General features: G+C 36.3%; 1 protein-coding gene across 1 annotated transcript in view; it reads right to left on the reverse strand.

Moving 5' to 3' along the window:
* LOC150098030 (uncharacterized) overlaps positions 1–20,469 on the reverse strand; it is a 345,561-nt gene that overhangs the window by 260,173 nt on the left and 64,919 nt on the right. The window lies entirely within an intron of this gene.

A 20,469-nucleotide genomic window follows, 5' to 3' on the forward strand; every position in this document is an offset into this window, starting at 1 on the left:
CAGCTCATGTGCTATGCTAATGTGCAAGTGAACTGGAAGCACCTCTGATGAAGTTGTTAATCTAAGTCAGGAAAGGTTCCAAGGAAGTAGAAAATTGGTAAGATAGTTCTATTACATAAAGGTAGCTCCAAGAGAGAAGTAGCAAATTTCAGACTAACGAGTATCTATGGAATGGTGACTAAAGTATTGGAAAAGATGGTTTAAAGTAAAATTCAAGAATGGGGGGGATAGGAATACGATACTCTATAGGGGACAGCATGACTTTGTAAAAGGTAGGTCCTGCTTCAGTAATTTATTCACATTTTATAATAAGGTGACAGCAGAAATTGGATAAAGGAAATGGCTATACCATGGTACTGCTGTACCTTGCAAGGGCATCTGACAGAATATCACATAGAATACCACAACTATTACATAAGTTGGAACAAATGGGAATGGATATGAGGCTGAAGGCTGATAGACATTGTATGGTGGAGTGGAATTAATGCAAATGAAGGTGACTAGTGGAGTGCTCGAAGGCTCGGTATTAGGACCACTATTTTTTAATTTGCACATAATGATATAGCAGAAGATTTGAAAGGGAATATTCAGTTGCTTGCCAATGATGCAAAACTAAGGAGGGCAATAGTTAATAAAGGTGATGTAGATATCTTACAGGATGATTTAAATAAATTAGCAGTGTGGGCAAAGGATAATGGTTATCAATTCAATGTTGTAAAATGTAAGGGATGCACTTTGGGATGAAAAGATTAAACACTTCGCATCATATTGATGGTACTAGTTTACAAGAAATTGATGAAGCTAGGGTGGAATGAAAAGATTACACTTTTCACATCATATTGATGGTACTAGTTTACTAGAAATTGAAGCTAGGGTGGGATGAAAAGATTACACACTTCACATCGTATTGATGGTACTAGTTTACAAGAAATTGATGAAGCTAGGGATCTTGGGGTGATGGTGAATAGAGATTCACCATCACCCCATTGAAATTCAGAGGATATATTGCAAGAGTTGGAAAAATAGCTCAGAGGATTACTTGACATTGACAAGTAAAGATAAGGAGGTTATTATCCCTCTTTACAAGTCTATAATTCAGTCACATGTTGACTATTGTGCATAGATTTAGTCATCTGCATTTCTTGGGGGGATCAGGAGGTGATGGAGAGGATTCAGAGACGAGTAACCAACCTTGTGACAGATCTTTGGAATGTTCCCTATGAATGTGTGGGTTGCAGAGTTTAGCTAACAGGCAGAGGAGAGGGGGATATGACAGAAATTTGTAAGTTACTAATGGGATTCTATAAGATTGACATAGAAGAAATTTTTCAATACATGGGGAGTAGAGGGAAACTAAGGGGGATCACACTTGGAAGTTGTCTAACAGTATCATTAATAAGGGTATGCAAACTAAATTCTTTACTTGGAGAGTGGTGAATGAGTGGAATGGATTGCCAGAGATGGTTGTGAGCATCCCCAAGAGTGAACAGGTTTTATTAAATTACTTAAGGAATTGAACAATGTAAATATGAATATAAATTAAATTACACTTTAATAAATATTTCCGATATTTCGGCAACGTCACGTTGCCATCTTCAAAAGGAACTTACAAAAAAAGGCACGTGCACGTAGGCACTACAAACAGTAACTGAGAATGAAGAGATGAAGCTATTGTTCTCCTAAAAGTCCTAATGGTGCCTCTAGGGGGCTAAGTAGGTGTTCTTGGCCGTTGGGCTGAGGGTTTGCTGATGTAAGCCTCCCAGATTTGGGGCAGTCGCATACAACCAAATTTGTTGAGGTTTGGAGAGTTTCTTAGGGCTGATTCCATAAATAGTCTTTCAAATTTGTATTTGTTATGGTGTATTACTATAGCTTTTTTCCACCATATTCTGTGGCATGTATTCAGAGCATGGTCTGCAAGACCAGAATGGCTGTACTTGTGAAAACGGATGTAGTCCTTGTGTTCAGAAATTCTGATATTCGTTGTCCTGCCTACTTAGCCAAAATAAGACAGTTTACAGCTGCAAGGAACCTGGTATACACCAGGTAAGTCTAGGGGAAGTGGTCTTTAGTGGAGCGGATAAGGGATGGCAATTTTCAGAATGGCCTGTAACAGGAGGTCAGGTCATGTTTTTTTTTTTTTAAGATTTTGGTAATTTTTTTCGAGGTGCCTCAGATGTAGGGAAATGGGTGATGGATTTAGAGTAATCCTTGTTGTGGAAGGAGGGGGGGGGGCTGTGGTTTGTAGGTTTTAATATTTTTTGGATTTTTGGGGGGGGGTAGCCATTGGCTGAGAAAGTGTTGAGGATGTGGTTTAGTTTAGTGTTTAGGGCCATGTTGTTAGAACAGATTAGTTTAGCCCTGCTGTATAGTGTTTTCACCACTCCATATTGTTGTGAGGGGGAGGGGATTGTTGGTGAATGTATCTGCCTGTATGGGTGGGTTTTCTATAAACTGAGAAAACCAAGGTTCCATCAGGCTGGTGGGTGACTTGTGTGTCTAGGAAAGGGAGGCTGTTGTTTTCCTCTTTGTCCAGGGTGAACTTGATTCTGGGGTGTTGGTTGTTTAAGTGTGTTAAGAAGGAGAGGAGTGTTTCAGAGCCATGTGGCCAAATAGTGAACACATCATCAATGTAGCGAAGCCATATGGTTGGTTTTTGTGGTGCAGAGGCTAAGGCTTTTTCTTCAAAGGTCTCCATAAAGAAATTGGCCAAGGGTGGGAAGGGTGGTGAACCCATGGCTGTCCCCTCTATTTGTTTGTAGAATTTTCCCTGCCAAACGAAATAGCCTGAGTTCATTGTGAACTGAAATAGGGCTGAGATATCAGGAGAAAATTTAGCTTGGTTTAGCTCTAAAGTTTCCTTGAGTGGGACATTTGTGAATAAGGAGGAGACGTTAAAGCTGACCATTATGTCAGTATGTTGGAGTGTAAGGTTTTTCTATGCTGGCTATGAAGTGGGCTGAGTTTTTTATGTGTGATGGTGTGTTGTCAGTATAATGTGTGAGCTCTTTGGCCAAATGTTTAGCTAATATGTATGTGGGGGAATCGATGCCATCCACTATAGGAAGTAATGGCACATTTTCTTTATGTATTTTTGGAAGTCCATAAATATGGGGTGGGGGATAGAGTTAAATGGCTTTAATCTGTTGGTAACTTCTACAGGCCAAGAAGTGACTTTCTTAAGGAGCCTGTGAAGTTTTCTAATTTGTGAGTTGGTGGGATTGTATTCGATAGGGAGGTAAGTAGCCCGATCTAATAGAAGAGCTTTAAGCTTACCTGTGTAGTCCTTTTGGTTAAGTACTACAGTTGCATTTCCCTTATCCACTTTGGTGATAACTAATTCTTTATTATTCCTCATTTCCTGCAGAGCTTTATATTCCTTGTTGGATATGTTGGTTTTTGGTAGTCTTGCTTTGGAGAGGTCACAAGCTACATCCAGTCTTACACTGCTGGCAATTTGATGTGGAAGGATACATGCCACAGAATATGGTGGAAGAAAGCTACAGTAATACACCATAGCAAATACAAATTCGAAAGACTATTTATGGAATCAGCCCTAAGAAACTCTCCAAACCTCAACAAATTTGGTTGTATGCGACTGTCCCAAATTTGGGAGGCTTAAATCAGCACACCTTCAGCCGGACAGCCAAGAACACCTACCTTAGCCTGCTAGAGGGCACCATCAGGACTTTTAGGAGAACAATAGCTTCATCTCTTCATTCTCAGTTACTGTGTTGTAGTGCCTACGTGCACGTGCCTTTTTTTGTAAGTTCCTTTTGAAGATGGCAACGTGATGTTGCCGAAATATCGGAAATATTTATTAAAGTGTAATTTAATTTATATTCGTATCTACATTGTTCAATTCCTTAAGTAATTTAATAATGCATAGCCAATGTATAAGCCTGCCTACGAGAAGTGAATAAGTTTAGGGAGATGTATGATAGATATTGAGCTAATGGAGAGTGGGTCTCCCGCAATAAATTTTTTTGACTCCATGGAGTGACCATATAAATAATAATAATAATGTTGGCAATTCATAACTGTACTTTTTTAAGGAAATTACAATGTTCACTAATAATAATTACAATAAATTTAACTACTATTTCTAATACTTCAACAAACTCAAACCATCATCATCTGGGAACACAGCCATTACATTGGGTAAATTAGGATGAAGCATGGCAATCAAATTAAGACTAAAGTTCTGAATAGTGCCTCATAGTGGGCTAAAATGGATACTGTTGAATGTTAGGATGAAATATGGGATGAAACTCTGAGTGCTTCCAATTTGAGGCAGTTACTCGTATATGCACCCAAATTTGTTGAAGTTTAGGTAGTTTCTTAAGGTTAAGGCAGATTCAAACAACAGGCTTTTATGTATATTTGCTGCAATGGAGAGGAGAGTGGCTTTTTTTTCATTGAATCCTGTAGTGGATGTCCAAAGCATGATCAGTAAGTCCTGAATGGCTAGTGATTGAAACAGATGTAATCCTTTATTTGGCAATCCTGATGTGGCTATTCTTATCGTTTGGCCATAGTAAGGTTTATAACTGCAAGGGACCTGGTTATACACTTGACAGGTCTAGGGACTGTGGTAGGTCTTTGGTGGAGCAGGTAGATAAGGGATGCCGATTTTTTATATGATCTGCAATTGGTAGTAAGATTTTTTTTTAAGGATTTTGGTTAGTTTATTCAGATGTACCCCAAGTAGCCTTCTCTATAAAGGACACTCGGACGTGTCCTTTATAGAGGCCCTTCTGTGAATACCCTGCCCTGGAAGATGAATGGCTCTCGCTGGTAGCTTGTGGATGTCAGTATTTGGCTTAGTGGGTTTTGCCTACCATTGGATGGAGCTGAGGCTTCTGCAGGTTTGGCAGGAGAAACCACCACCGAATAGAGTGTAACAAGTTATAAGATCCTGTGAGTTACTCACCAAAGTTAAAGTTATCAAGGATCACCTAATTATTGGAAAAGACCCTTACTTATACAAAGGTTGAAACCTGTCTGGATAGTGGCCCTTCTCATAATGCATAGCATTATACACATCTGAATTTACATTATGATAAAATAAGGCAATTAATATGAAGCCATTAGCTTCTATATACAAGAAGCCTAGTCATGAAGAAACTTCATTTACAAGCTTTTGTTTGTTTACATTATTATTATCATCAACAGATCTCCATGGAGTTAAGAGACTCATCATGGGAGGTCCCACTCTTACATACATGGTTATCATACCTCAACTTAAATGCATTCACTGTCCTGCACTCACCACACTCTCAGGCAATGCATTCCAATCACCTACCACTCTCCAAACAAAAAATCTACTCCTCATCCCCTTGTTCACACCCACCCTGTATGTGTGTGTATATATATATATATATCTTCTTCTTCTTCTCTTCCGTCTAAGACGGGTTGAGTCTTCTCTTGAGCAGGATCTTCCAGTCTTCTCTATTCCTTTCTGTTCGAAAAAGTTCCTTATATGTTCTGCATCCCGAGATGTTCTTTATTAATTTCAGCCAGGTAATTCTTGGTCTTCCAGGTCTTCTTTTTTCAGTTGGAAAAGTATTGATTAGGACGTTAGGAAGTCTGTCTGCGTCCATGCGTACAGTGTGTCCAAACCATCTCAGTTGTTGTTTTCTAACGTTTTCTATTATTGTCTTTTTATACAATAGTTCTTGTCTGACTGTGATGTTTGTTTTCTTTTCTATCCAACTTGTTCTATTTATTTTTCTTAAGCATTTCATTTCAAATGCCAGCAGTTTTTTCTCCTCTCTTTTTTTAACTGTCCACACTTCTGCTCCATAGATGACTGTTGGTATAATTATTACTTCATATAATTTGATTTTGGCTTGCTTAGATATCTTGTTTGTTTTCCAGATTTTCTGTAATTTTCCCATGGTGGTCCATCCTATTGCTATTCTGTGTTTGATTGTTTTGAGTTCATTTATTGTTTCTGTTAGTTTTGATCCAAGGTATATGAAGTTGTCTACTTGTTCTATTTGTTCTCCGTTTAGGATGGCTGAGATGGTAGTTCTGTTCCTCCCTATTTTCATCACTTTTGTCTTTTGTATATTTATTGTCATGTCATATGTTTTACAGGTTTCGTTTAGCTTGTTGATCAACTTTTGTAGTTCATTTGGGGTTCTTGCAAGAAGGACGAGATCATCTGCATATTGGATATTATTTATGTTTAAACCATTGACACTGATTCCAGGCTCATTGTCTATTGCCTTCTTTACAACTTCTAGATATATGATGAATAGGCATGAAGATAATGGGCATCCTTGCATTACTCCTTTCTGGATCTCTATGGGTTCTGTTGTGAGTGTGTCCTTTTTAATTATTGCATTTGTCTTAGAGTAATATTTTATCAGAAACTGTATTATATATTTGTCTATTGCTTTTTCTAGTAGAATTTTAAGAAGGATTTCTCTGTCGAAGTTATCGAAAGCTTGTTTAAAGTCCACAAAACAACAATATTGTTCTTTATGGTCTTTGCAGCTGAGCTCTGCTAGTTGGTGCAATGTGAAAATTTGGTCTATTGTTAAACACTTTCCTCGGAAACCAGCTTGTTCTATGCCTATCATTTCTTCATAGGTGTTTTTTAATCTATTTTGTATAATTCTTATGAATATTTTATAGGTGTGAGGGTGTAAATTGATTGGTCTGTAATATCTGCAGTCTCTTTTGTCTCCTTTCTTGTATATTGGGATGAATCTTTCCAGTTTTCCAGTCATCTGGAATCTCTCCTGTTTGTAGTAGTTTATTGAATAAGATTGTTAAATATTCTATTGATATGCTACCTCCATATGACTACAGTTCAGTAGGGATAGTATTAATGCTTGGTGCTTATTGTTTTGCATCTGTTTTATTGCATATCTAACTTCCTCTTGTAAAATTTTTGGGTGATCATTATTTTCTTCTATTGTTGGCATTGTAGTTTTGTTTCCTTGGTGGAAGATAGTCTTAAAATGGTTTGACCAGATTTTTCTTATATATTCAATATTCCTGGTTTCCGTCATCTTGTTGTTTATCATTGTTACTGCTTTTGCTGAGAATTCCTTCGTAATTTCTCTTACAGTATCATGGAAGACTTTTAGGTTGTTTTGTTGGTATGCTTCTTGGCATTTCTTAGCTTTTTCTTCTAACTATTTTTCTTTGGCTTTTTTGCATAGGTTATCAACTTTATTTTTTAGTGCTCTGTATTTTTCTCTATTCTCTTCATATATATATATATATATATATATATATATATAAATGATTTTAAATGACTGATACCGAGAGATAAAGAGATGACATGGTTTATTTAAAAAGATACTACTAGTTTACTAGTTTCGTTGAATGGATCAACTTCTTCAGGTATCGCAATCAAAGAAATATAGAAAAAATAACAGAGACTCAAAAATTGCATTAACAGTACTAGTCCAAAAAAACAGTAGTACATTTTGAAAACAGTAGTCAACTTTTATTTGGAACTCAAGCTTGCATTACTGTTTTCAAAATGTACTACTGTTTTTTTGGACTAGTACTGTTAATGCAATTTTTAAGTCTCTGTTATTTTTTCTATATTTCTTTGACTGTGATACCTGAAGAAGTTGATCTATTCAACGAAACTAGTAAACTAGTAGTATCTTTTTAAATAAACCATGTCATCTCTTTATCTCTTGGTATCAGTCATTTAAAATAATTTATAATATTTTCTACCCAGTAAAAATGAATAATCACAATATATATATATATATATATATACAGGGATGGCTTTTCATTCTGCCCCCGTTCTCAGATATTCTATGAAAAATCTAATCCATGTTAATCTGGTAATTACCCCTTACCAATTTATGTTCTGTAATTTGCATTCTCTCAATCTGTCCTCATATTCCACATTCCAGAGAACATAAACTAATTTAGCCAATTGTCTCTAACTCCTCTCCAACATCTCATCATCCTTTTGAAACCAAATGACCAAATCTGTGCAAAATAATCCATGTACAGCCTGATTTGTACTAATGGAATCAAAACAGTTACTTCTACACATTAATGTTCTCTGCATCATTCCAATAATCCACTGTGTTGTCCTCACAATTTTAGTAAAATGTCCACAAAATTTCAAGTCTCTATCCACCATCATCCCCAAGATCTTTCATCTCCTCCATTTCCTCTAAAATATCCCAACCAATTCCAAACTCTGCATCCCATCTTTGCTTCCCAAATTTTAAAATTTAAAACCTTCAACTTTGCTACATTAAATTGACATTGCCAGACACTCACCAATTCAAAGAGTCTATTTAGGTCCTCTTGCAGCGCTACATCTGCTCTACTTCTCATAACTTTCCCTAACTTTGCATCGTCTGCAAACAACTGTATATCACCATTTAAGCCCTTTTTCAATGTTATTTACATACAAATAAATCAAAGCCAAAGGTGGACATACCCAATATTAGGGTTCCTGCTGGTATCAATTGTAAATTGTTGAAGTGTCTGAACAATTATTGGTAGATTGTGTGTGTGTACACACACACACACACACACACACACACACACATGTTCATTAAACTTTAAGTAGAGTAGTACAGCCATACAAGGTGAGATATATATATATATATATATATATATATATATATACAGGGTGTTCGGGATAAATTTGACATATTTATAATTAATTATATTTTTCCGTAAGTTACATGTATTAACACACACTTCTCTTCATTTAAAAGTTTGGACCCTTCTTCATTCATATACAAGATGTCAGAAAGGATGGATAGCTGGAACCCACCTGAATCGTGGAAGAGAATAACTTGTATCATGATGATTCGTGCCCGCCATCAAAATAAGGATATTACGACTGCTGCCCAATGCTCCCTGAATACAGTAAAAACAATCAGGCATGAACTAGAGACTTGCAATGGTGACTACGAGGATGTAGCAAGAAGAAAGATCCCTAGCAGACGATCTGATTGCGTTCGTACAGCAGAATTCCTCGCAAATCTGCAGGAACAGGTGTTGAAGAACCCTGGCATTGGAATTCGGGCTTTGTTCGTGGAGTTGCTAACTGTAGTCAAGCCCTGGATAACAAGGGTAGCCAATGGTAGGCCGTATGTATGGCAGCAGGATTCGGCCCCTTGCCACACCTCTGGGAAAAGTCAAAAATGGTTGTCTGAAAATTTCTACGACTTCACCAGTCCAAATGTTTGGCCTCCAAACTCCCCAGACCTTAACCCCATGGATTATTTTGTATGGGGCGCAGTTGAAAAAGACACCAATCGCACTTCCAGTAATACAAAAGCCCAGTTAATGGATAAAATTAAAACAGTTTTTGCGGCCCTTCCCAGGGAGACTGTAGCATCAGCTTGTTCGAGGTTCCGAAGCAGAATTGAAGCTGTGATCGATGCTAATGGTGGTTATTTTGAGTAAATCTTGTTGATAGTGTTAATATTTAATGAATTAATTTATCCTGTAGGCGACTGCGCCATTGTTAATATTTTATGAATTATCCTATAATATGTGCCATTGTTATTTATAATGTGTATTATAAATAATATTTCATTTTACTAACAATTATTTTTATTTTTTTTTGCATATTTTATTTTATTCATATTTTGCATATTTTATTTCATTTTATTTTGCATAAAGAGCGAACTCTTTATGCAAAAATTTGCATAAAGAGTTCGCTCCAATTGGTGCAATGACTTTAACTCACTCTTTCAGAATCCAACTAATCATTGACTCAATACCAAGTACAAAATAAACACATTTAATAAAACTTAAAACAACATATATACACTTCTAGTAAAAATACATAACTACAATTACAGATTATATGGATCCAAGGCCTTATTTAAAAATATAAACTTACTCTTAAGACAAAACACCTTTTTTTTACAATCACAAAAAAAATGTTCATAGTCTTATTCTCTTCCTGTTAAGGCTCTTTCCAGAAGTTACAAGGTTCTGTACTTCATTTTTTAGGATCCCTTTAAAATTCCTTTTTACTGCCTCACACAAAACAAAATCAAGTTCCTTCCTACTTGAATATATCTTGGCCAGTTTATAAAAACTTAGTTTCAAGATTCCCTTTTCTTTACTTATTCCTTCTTGAAACATATTATTTCCACTATTCCTTTTTCGGAATACAATATGAAATTCCCTTTGACTGCCGCACACAAAAAATTCAAGTTCCTTCCTACTTGAATATATCTTGGCCAGTTTATAAAAACTTAGTTTCAAGATTTCCCTTTTCTTTACTTATTCCTTCTTGAAACATATTATTTCCACTATTCCTTTTTCGGAATACAATATGAAATTTCCTTTTGACTGCCGCACACAAAAAATCAAGTTCCTCCCAACTTGAATATTCCTCGGCCAGTGTTCTAAAACTTTCCGAACGCTCTCTTGTTTACCACTGTAACTTGGATACGCAACGCTTTTCTTGTCAGCTGTCAATCAAACATCAAGTTCACTCCGGGAGCATGCGCACTTCAACAACGTCAGAAACTACGCATTGTAAAAATATGGCGGACTCGCTGTATCCACTAGCGCTGAAGAAAGTCTTTCATAAACACAAAATTCAACATTAAAAAATACAACAAACTTTCTTATAAATAATACAAATAATCAATTAAGTAAGTACTTCAATATTTTTACTTCTTTACATATTACTTCTAACATAATATTTTCATAACGAGCACATCACAAGTGCAGACACTGCGTGTATGAAAACAAAAACTAACAAGCAATATTAATACGTAAAAATATTCAGAATTTATAATATGATTATTTTTACAATAGTATTGTAATTAACTCTGCCTGTAATGTTTTTTTGTCAATTCATTAAATTTAATAGATACAAAGAAGATTTTCTTTTTCCTTACGAAACTGTCAAATTTATCCCGAACACCCTGCATATATATATTTTTTTTTTTTAACTCACCACTCAAAAGGTTAATAAACATTCATATTTGAAGATGCTCTAATGTAGAAAGAGAGAGAAGAGTTTGCATTACTGCTTACAGCAGGGTGGAAGAAAAAAAGTTAAGTTTTGCTATTAAGTATTAGGGGTACTGATTCAAAATTAAAGTACATCTTGCCTAATTACTGAGTGTGGAGAGTTTGCATCTTCATGGATTTTACTATGTAAAGTATTTTTCTGATATAGTTTGTCTGTGTATACTGTACTATCTCTTTTAATAATGGCAACCATCATAATCATACATCAATTAACTGACATATTGTGGCCCAGCCTGCCACTATTTAAGGATTACATTCTGCAAGCAGTTTTAAGCTCAAGGTGAAAGCAACTGAGATTCTACTGAATTATTACTGGATGTATAAATTAAAGATACCAAGAAATTATATTCTTGATTTAATCCTTTATCCAAGTGTATGCAAACCCATCCCATGATGCATACACTTGGATAAAGGATTAAATCAAGAATATAATTTTTTGGTATCTTTAATTTATACATCCAATAATAATTCAGTACCCCTAATACTGAATGTGAAGTCATTAGCCTCTATATACGAGTTGCCCAGTCCTTAAGATACTTCAGGTGCAAACTTTGTTTGCTTACACTTGGATAAAGGATTAAAGCAAGAATATAATTTCTGGGTATCTTTAATTCAGTACAGTTGGAAATCAGTACAGTTGGAACAAGATAATTTATGTTCTTTCATTTTACTAACAGCATTTCAGAAATTATTTTCATGCTATTTACATATGCTTGTGTTGTTGAAATTGTTAATTTTTATGCATACATAAATGTTTTTAAATAACATTTATTGAAATAGATATGATTTGAACTATTTCTTTCCTTGCAAAATACCAATATATGGATCATCACAATTAACTTTTAAATATGACTTTTTCTGTTTTAATGAATAACAAATTATGTGAAATGGCATTACTTATTATTATTACCCCAAGACCTCGTTATTATTATTATTATTATTATTATTATTATTATTATTATTATATTCTTGATTTGATCCTTTTTTTTTCATATTTATTTCAATAAATGTTATTTAAAAACATTTATTTATGCATAAAAATCAACATTTTCAACACAAGCATATGAAAATAGCATGAAATAATTTCTGAAATACTGTTAGTAAAATGAAAGAACATAACTTATCTTGTTCCAACTGTACTGATTTGAAAAATAAAAGATGGTTAATTTAAAATTAGTGAATAAATTGCTAAGAGAGATCTTTTATCAAATTCAAAATACATTGACTCTATTTTCACACATGTAAAATGCATTTTAATTCTTGCAAAACAAACAAAATATATAAATTATAAAGCAAGAAATTAAAATATTGAAACATTATTATTATTATTATTACAGGTATCTCCATGGAGTCAGTAGACTCATCACGGGAGACCCAAACTAGCAAAACAATATCTGTCAATCTGTCATATCTCTTCTTGAATTCATTTGCAGATGAAGAACTCACAACTAAGTCAAGCAATGAATTCCACTCATTCACCACCCTCCAGGCAAAAAGCCTTGTTCTCGCACCCTTGTTGACCACACTCTTCTTTAATTTCCAGGGATGACCTCTTGTTCTTCCATCACTATCACACAGCTGAAACATTTCCCCTGCATCAATCTATAAAAACCTTTCAATCATATCCCCTCTTCTCCGCCTATCAACCAACCTCTGCAATCCACAAGCTCTCAATCTATCAATGTAGGGAGCATTTTTTACATCACTCACCAACTTAGTCACTCTTCTCTGAACCCTCTCCACAGCTTCCTCATCTCCAAGGAATACAGGTGACCAGACCTGAGCACAGTAATCCAAATGTGGAAGTATCAACGCTTTATAAAGGGGAATAATAACCTCTTTATCTCTGGATGTCAGTGTGTTCCTCAACATCCAAGTAATCCTATGTGCAATCTTGGACACCTTAGCAATGTGTCCCCTGAACTTCATCTCCCTATCTACCAACACCCCTAAGTCCCTAGCCTCATCAATCTCTTGGAGTACTGTTCCATCAATGTAGTACACAGCTGGTAATCTTTTAATCCCAAAATGCATGACTTTACACTTTTCCACATAGAACTGACATCCATTACCTTTTGCCCATTCTACCAGCTTATTTAAATCATCCTGCAAACTTTCAACATCAGCTTGATTTTTTATTGCTATACCCAACTTTGCATCATCAGCAAACAACTGAATATCTCCATTACCTTTTGCCCATTCTACCAGCTTATTTAAATCCTCCTGCAAGCTTCCAACATCAGCTTGATTTTTAATTGCTATACCCAACTTTGCATCATCAGCAAACAACTGAATATCTCCATTACCTTTTGCCCATTCTACCAGCTTATTTAAATCATCCTGCAAACTTTCAACATCAGCTTGATTTTTTATTGCTATACCCAACTTTGGATCATCAGCAAACAACTGAATATCCCCGTTTAAGCCATTTCCTATATCATTTATATACAAATTAAACAACAATGGCCCAAGCACAGAGCCCTGAGGCACACCACTGGTCACCTGCCTCATCCTGGACTCGGCTCCTACATACACTACCTTCTGGTATCTCTCCCTGAGCCATTCTCCTATTCATATCACCAATTTAGTATCCATTTCAATCTACTCCAATTTGCGTAACAGTGTTCCATGGGGTATCTTGTGAAAAGCCTTAGCAAAATCCAGAAGTACCACTGTGTAGCCAGTTCCTTTGTCCAACTCAGATGTCATTCTATTATGAATAGTTAATAGATTGCTAAGGCAGGATCTACCTTTAACAAAACCATCTTGGCCTCTATAGAGAATCATATCCTGATCCACCCATTCTTGAATTTTGTCTTTGACCAACTTTTCCAATACTTTTACCACTACTCCTGAGATGGTGATTGGTCTGTAATTAACTACCACAGTTTTACAGCCACCCTTATGCAAAGGAACCACTTTGCCTAACTTCCACTCCCTAGGGACCATACCAGAGTTCAAACTTAAGTTAAATATCCAAGTAAGAGGGGTTGACAATTCCTTTGCACATTCACACAACACCCGAGCTGATATTCCATCTAAACCTACTGCAGTGTTTGCATTTAAATTTTGCAATATATTAAATACCTCTGATTTCTTAGCTTCAATTTTCTTATCAGTTGTTGCTACAGGTACAGAGATATCCTCGCTTGGGTGACAGACTTTTGAAAAGTGATCACTCAGTAACTCGACTATTACATCTGATTTTGTCACCTCAATACCATCAGCACACACTAAAGTTATCCTTCCGAAGTCATTCTTCCTTTTACTTGCCACATAGTAGAAGAACTCATTGGGATTACCCTTGATCTCATTGGCTAAGGTCTTCTCATAATCTGATTTAGCTCTTCTTACTATTCTGGTAACCTCCCTAGCTTGAGCCATGTACTGCTCATTGGTGTACTGATCGCATTTCTCCTTGTACATTCTCCATAACATTTTCTTTTTTTGCAGATCAAGCTTGATACTACTGCTCATCCATCTAACACCTGCCTTGTTTGTCTTCCTGACCATGGGGACACAATCTGATATTGCTTTCCTCAGATACCTGCTGATTTTATCCCATGCACTGCTAATATCTTTCCCCTGCAATATGTTCCGCCAGGGGATGGCTGAAAGCTCACTCTGAAGCTTGTTATAATTGTCTAACCTGTAGTTCAGTATATACCCCTTCTTAACAGAAAAATCCACAGATTTTGCAACTTCCCAAGTCAATACCACATGATCACTTTCACCAATTGGAGGTAAGGAGGACACCTTACTTATGCATATAACCTCTGAACCAATAACCAGGTCCAACACTCTCACACCATGTGTCCCTTCAATTATGTGCTGTTTCAAGTAATTATCTCGTAGAAGATGTATGAACTCCATTTCCTTTTTGCTACGAGATATTTCCTCCTTCCAACTGATATCACCATAATTAAAATCCCCCATAATAATCACTAAACCTGCACTCATTGCACTAATTTGCTGATGCATGAATTCAATATCTCCCCCTGTATCCCCTGGCCTATAGATGCATCCAACTGTATATTTGGTTGCATTGGTCACTATTTCACACAAGACTGCCTCAAATGAACTCTCATTCACATGTCTATCATCTTGATATACTACTTTATTTGGCTGCAACACATCAGCTATCATCAACAGTACTCCTCCCCCTGTTCTATCTTCTCTATCCTCCCTGAAAATACTGTACCCATCACAATCAATTCCAGTGACCACATCTTCTGCTAACAGCCAAGTTTCGCTAATGCCTACAACTTTTGGTGAGATTGCACTGACTAATGCCAAAAATTCTTCTCTCTTATTTCGAATGCTTCTTGCATTGGTATACATTGCAAGATTGCAATGTATACCAATTGCAATCTTGCAATGTTGCAGATTGCAATTGGTATTGCAGATTCCCTCTAGTTCTTGTACCGGCTTTAGAACTGATACAAGTCACTAATTTTAGTAGTCCCATGCCGATTTTTATCCCCTTTCTTCTGCAATTTATTCTGCGAATAAGGATCAATAAATATACAATCACTCTAAAGTTTCTCTCTCTCTTACACTCAACCTTTTCAATAATAGTTTCCATGCCCAATTACTTCAACTTGTTCAGAAAACAGTAACTTCTTCAATCACTTATATCCTTCCATGTTCAGATGCAGCCCATCTCTAGCATACAACGGTCTTTTTCCTTCAAACACACACTCCAGACATCAACAAATTCCAGACCTCTTTTTTTGCACATTCTTGCAATCATATAATTCATTATCATCGCTCATCTACTTAACTCGTAATTGTCAAAACGAGGCAGCACACACACTATCCTCCCATTGACACTTTTGCTTTTCACAATATCTAATAATGTTCTTAAATCTTTTGCTACCCGATTTATATCACCACTCAAGTCATTTGTACCCACCATAACTATCATCTTGTCTGCATCATGCCCTCTCTTTATTGCTAAAGCCACTCTTTCTATTGTCCCGCCAGCCAAGCACTCCTCAGGCATACCACTCTCCATACCCTTAATCATAGGATCACCATATATCTTACCACTCTTAACTTCATTCAAGTCCACACAACAGTCACTCATGGACTCATTTTCTACGCTATTCAGCATGACTCTCCCAGTTTCATTACTCAGCGCTCTTTTACTTACCCCCCACCCACTCTCAAGACATCTCTTCTTCTAGACCTCTTGTGGTTTTATTTTGTTGACTCCCAATCACTCCCATACTATTTATTACTGCAGCATTCACCAAAGACTCACCCGTACGTAATCCTGTTCTAGTTACTTCAGCTAAAGTGATCTCTATAGTCCTAATTTCTCTGTTTAACACATTAAACTCAGTTTTAACTTCCAGTATCTCCTTACTCAGCACTTCCAATTCCTCATGAAGAAGATGAAGGTTATTTTTCATTTTCATGAATTCCCACCGAAGTTCTTCCGCTACGGTCACAATGTCAGCTTCCATTCCTAAATGCTCCAGCCTATCCCAACACTTCTCACATACGTCGACATTTTCGTTCTTCTCATTTAGCCAGACCAACCACAGATCCTTCACATTCTTCGGCACATACATGTAACAGTTTCCGCAATTCATCCATTGCGAAAAATCTAATGCTGAGCCAGCCTTTTGTGTAGAAGTAGAAGTCCTGCATGCCGCTGATGTACGTTTCTTGTTGGACGCCATCTTTACATGTTGAAGTAGTGAAACAAACGGCAGTGAAAAAAAATTTATACAACACAGTTTCAAACAATACCACCACTGAAGGACATGTGTATCTAACCGATACACAACTGCAGCACAATTTGAGACAAAAAGCCAACATAATTTCTGATATCCTGCACTCAGCAATGCTGCAGTGTTAAAACTGTTAATTAAGAACCATCAATGTAACCATTTCTGACCTATTATTATTCCTTCTAGATTACACTTGACTCTGCAACATAGCATACATTCTCCCATTTCCCAAGTGGCTAATCCCACAAGAGGCCACTGATGCTATCATACACCCTGACATCTCTAGTTTCCCTGCAATGCTTACTTCCCCTGAGAACAACAATCTCTCCAAATGCCTATGCCTTTCCATGTTCAAATGCAGTCTGTGTCTTGCATACAGTTCTCTTCTATTCTCAAATACACTCCAAACCACATATTCCAGATCTCTCTTTTATCACATCCTTGCCATCATGCCATTCATTGTTGCTGCTTTCCTCCTCAATTCTGCATCATCATATCTGGATAAAACACTCCCTAGCTTCCCTCTCACACTTTTCCAATACACAATTCTTAACAATAACCTCAAATCTCTCACAATCCTATTCACACCATCTCTCAGACATATGCATCAATTACACTATCATATCATCTATATTCTCATCTCATGTTATTGGCATATACACACTCTCTATCATTCCTCCAGGCAAGTACTCCTCTAACATTCTATTCTGCACACCACAAATCATTGAATCTCCATACATCATTCCCCCTCACATATCCATTCGTTCCTTGATCACATGCATCCCTCATCCATCTCCTTCAATATTATCATCCACCTTCCTCTCATCTCACTTGCCCTTGCTCCTGTACTCTCTCAAGTTTCTCTGATTCCCATTAATTTTTCTCACATTTCTTGTACATCTTGCATCAGTAAGCCTTTCTAGTCAACAAATCTCTTCCTTCACATAAGTCAACTCATTTTTCATACCCTCCAATTCCTCTCTCAATACCTCTATCTCCCTCTCCAAGCATCTTAGCTTTGCTTCAATGACTCAGTCAGCACCATCCTTCAGATCATTCATATCTCCAGTAACACTACCTAATATCAAATAAATATTCTGCCACCAGAAGATTCACTTCAGGGGATCTTACCTGCCACATTTTTAAATGACAGAAAGAATGCATGAAAGTGTACATCATCAACAAAAATTCGAAGTTTACAGTACATATTGCAAAGGTGGTGAAGGACTGCTGCAACGCTAAGAGGACTTTGACCATGTTGAAAGTTATATTTGGTCTTTATTAACTATAATTAACACAAAACAGATGTTTGTATTATAAGACCATAGGTTTAATACACATATGTACATATTCATCGACTAGTTTCGCTAGCAAAACTGACTAGCTGTGTCAAGACTAAGCAGTGAAAAAACTAATAAATGCAAAAAAAAAAACAGAGGAATATAGTAACGGTTTACAATGGTTAGACAACAAAATTGGAAGGCATCGTGTGACATGGTATACATGAAGTGAGATACTTCAGTCATTATTATAAATACTCGTTACATAGTAATAATGACTGAAGTATCTCGCTTCACGTATACTATGTCACATGGTGCCTTCCAATTTTGTTGTCTAACCATTGTAAACCGTTACTATATTCCTCTGTTTTTTTTGCATTTATTAGTTTTTTCACTGTTTAGTCTTGACAAAGCTAGTCAGTTTTGCTAGAAAAACTAGTCGATGAATTTGTACATATGTGTATTAAACCTATGGTCTTATAATCCAAATATCTGTTTTGTGTTAATTATAGGACTTTGACCAGTAAAGATAAAACATGGTGATTCCATTGTATTAAGCCATGATCATGACACATCTGGACTATTGTGCTCAGATCTGGTCACCAGGATTTGAAGAGGATAAATTAATTCTAGAGAGTGTACAGAGGCAGATAACCAAAATGATATCAGGACTCTACATGTTAGTTATGAGTATTTACTGAGGCATGCAAACTGCACAGTTTGGTGGATAAAAGATGTTGTTGTTGTCGAGTGTCCATTGAAGAGCTTTTAGATATGACCGTGGATCTGTAGAAGTGCTTTGGCAATCTGTTGAACTTTGATGGAGTACAGCTTTTCTCTAGGGTTATTGTCAATTTTCTGTAGAGCAGCAGCAACTGCTAGACAAGAATAGATATCGGTAGATGTTAGTTCAACTCCTGGATAGTTCTTGCATGTTTCGTAGTGCCTACTACCGTCTCACTGTATTTTCATGCCTTTAAAATGTTCCGTCCTTAGTCTGGTGATGATTGTGGTTATTTCTCTTTTTTCATTAATTTCACTGATTTCATTCTTCTTCTTCTTGACAGTTTGTTTTACCAATCTTATTTTGGCGACACAGTTAGCATCAGTTAGTGATAGTGGGTGTAATTTTTGAGGTAAATACCTTACTTCTTTGGCTAGTCTGTCTGATCTTTCATTGCCTTCAATATTTACATGGGCTGGTATCCATTGCAGTGTACAGTTCTTATTTTTCAAATTTAAAGTTGATAGTAGTTCATGAATTTCCTGTGTGAGTTTTGTTTTTCCATTTTTTAATGCTTCAAGTACAGATTTTGAGTCACTGTACATGGTTATTCCTTCTGTAATGTTTATTACTGGATTTGAGAGTTAGAACTTGAGAGCTGCTCGTATGGCTATTAATTCACAAATGAAGTCTAAAGCTATTTTGCCAGGTGTGGTTTTGATTTGCATTTCCTTGCCTCCAGGTAGAGTTAGAAAAACCTCAGAACCTCCATGGTTGAGTGCTTCATCAGTGTAGGCAATGACATGGTTTAGATTATTTAAGTGATATATAGTGTCAAGTCATCATCATCATCAAATTCCTGATAAGATACCAAGGGGTGTAGAGGATATCATAGTACTACATGAAAAAATATCATTACTAATACAATTTTCTCCCAAATCAGTCTGTTACCTGTCAAGACTTTGTCTTTTTAATGCTGACCTTCATACCATATCTATTACAACAGTTATTCAATTTAGTCAGAGAATCTTCCACACTTGTAGCGGATTTATTTAGAAGTATAACATCATCCACATAAAGCAAAGAGATGACAATAACAACTCAAATTTTGATGTCAGGCGTAATACCACTTTCTTTCATAATGTGATCCATATAGATAATGAATAACAGAGGAGATAAAGTACATCCTTGTCTGACACCAGATTTAACATCAAACCACCTTCCTGTACTTCCTTCAATTCTAACTGCTGACTTACAATTCAAATAAAGACTAAGTATTGCTTGACATAATGTCCCATTGACACCATATAACTGTATTGTTTTGAATAGCTTCACACATGGCACGCACCTTGTTATATGACTTTTCCAGATCTACAAAAAAACTTAAATACAGATCTTTGTTATATTTCTATGATTTCTCAACTATCAGTCATAAAGTGAAAATCTGATCCTGACAACCTCTATTTGGCCTGAATCCAGCTTGTTCTTCACCAAGCTTCTCTTCCACACTCCTTCTCAACCGTTTATCATCTACTCCTGCTGCTTTTCCACATTTCAGGCTCCTGATGGCTTTTTCTATTTCAAGTATGGATATGTATTCCTGACTGCATGCCTGGTTAGTGTTTTTTACCACAGTGCTGTCATCACTGATTGTTTCATTTAGCAATTTTTCTAAGTAATTACTCCATACTTCAAGGATATCTTTTTCTCCCGTTTT

The sequence above is a fragment of the Typopeltis vanoorti genome, chromosome 16 (genome assembly GCF_054136105.1).
Source record: "Typopeltis vanoorti isolate ZY-2024b chromosome 16, IOZ_Tvanoo_1.0, whole genome shotgun sequence".
Classification (NCBI taxonomy): Eukaryota; Metazoa; Arthropoda; class Arachnida; order Uropygi; family Thelyphonidae; genus Typopeltis; species Typopeltis vanoorti.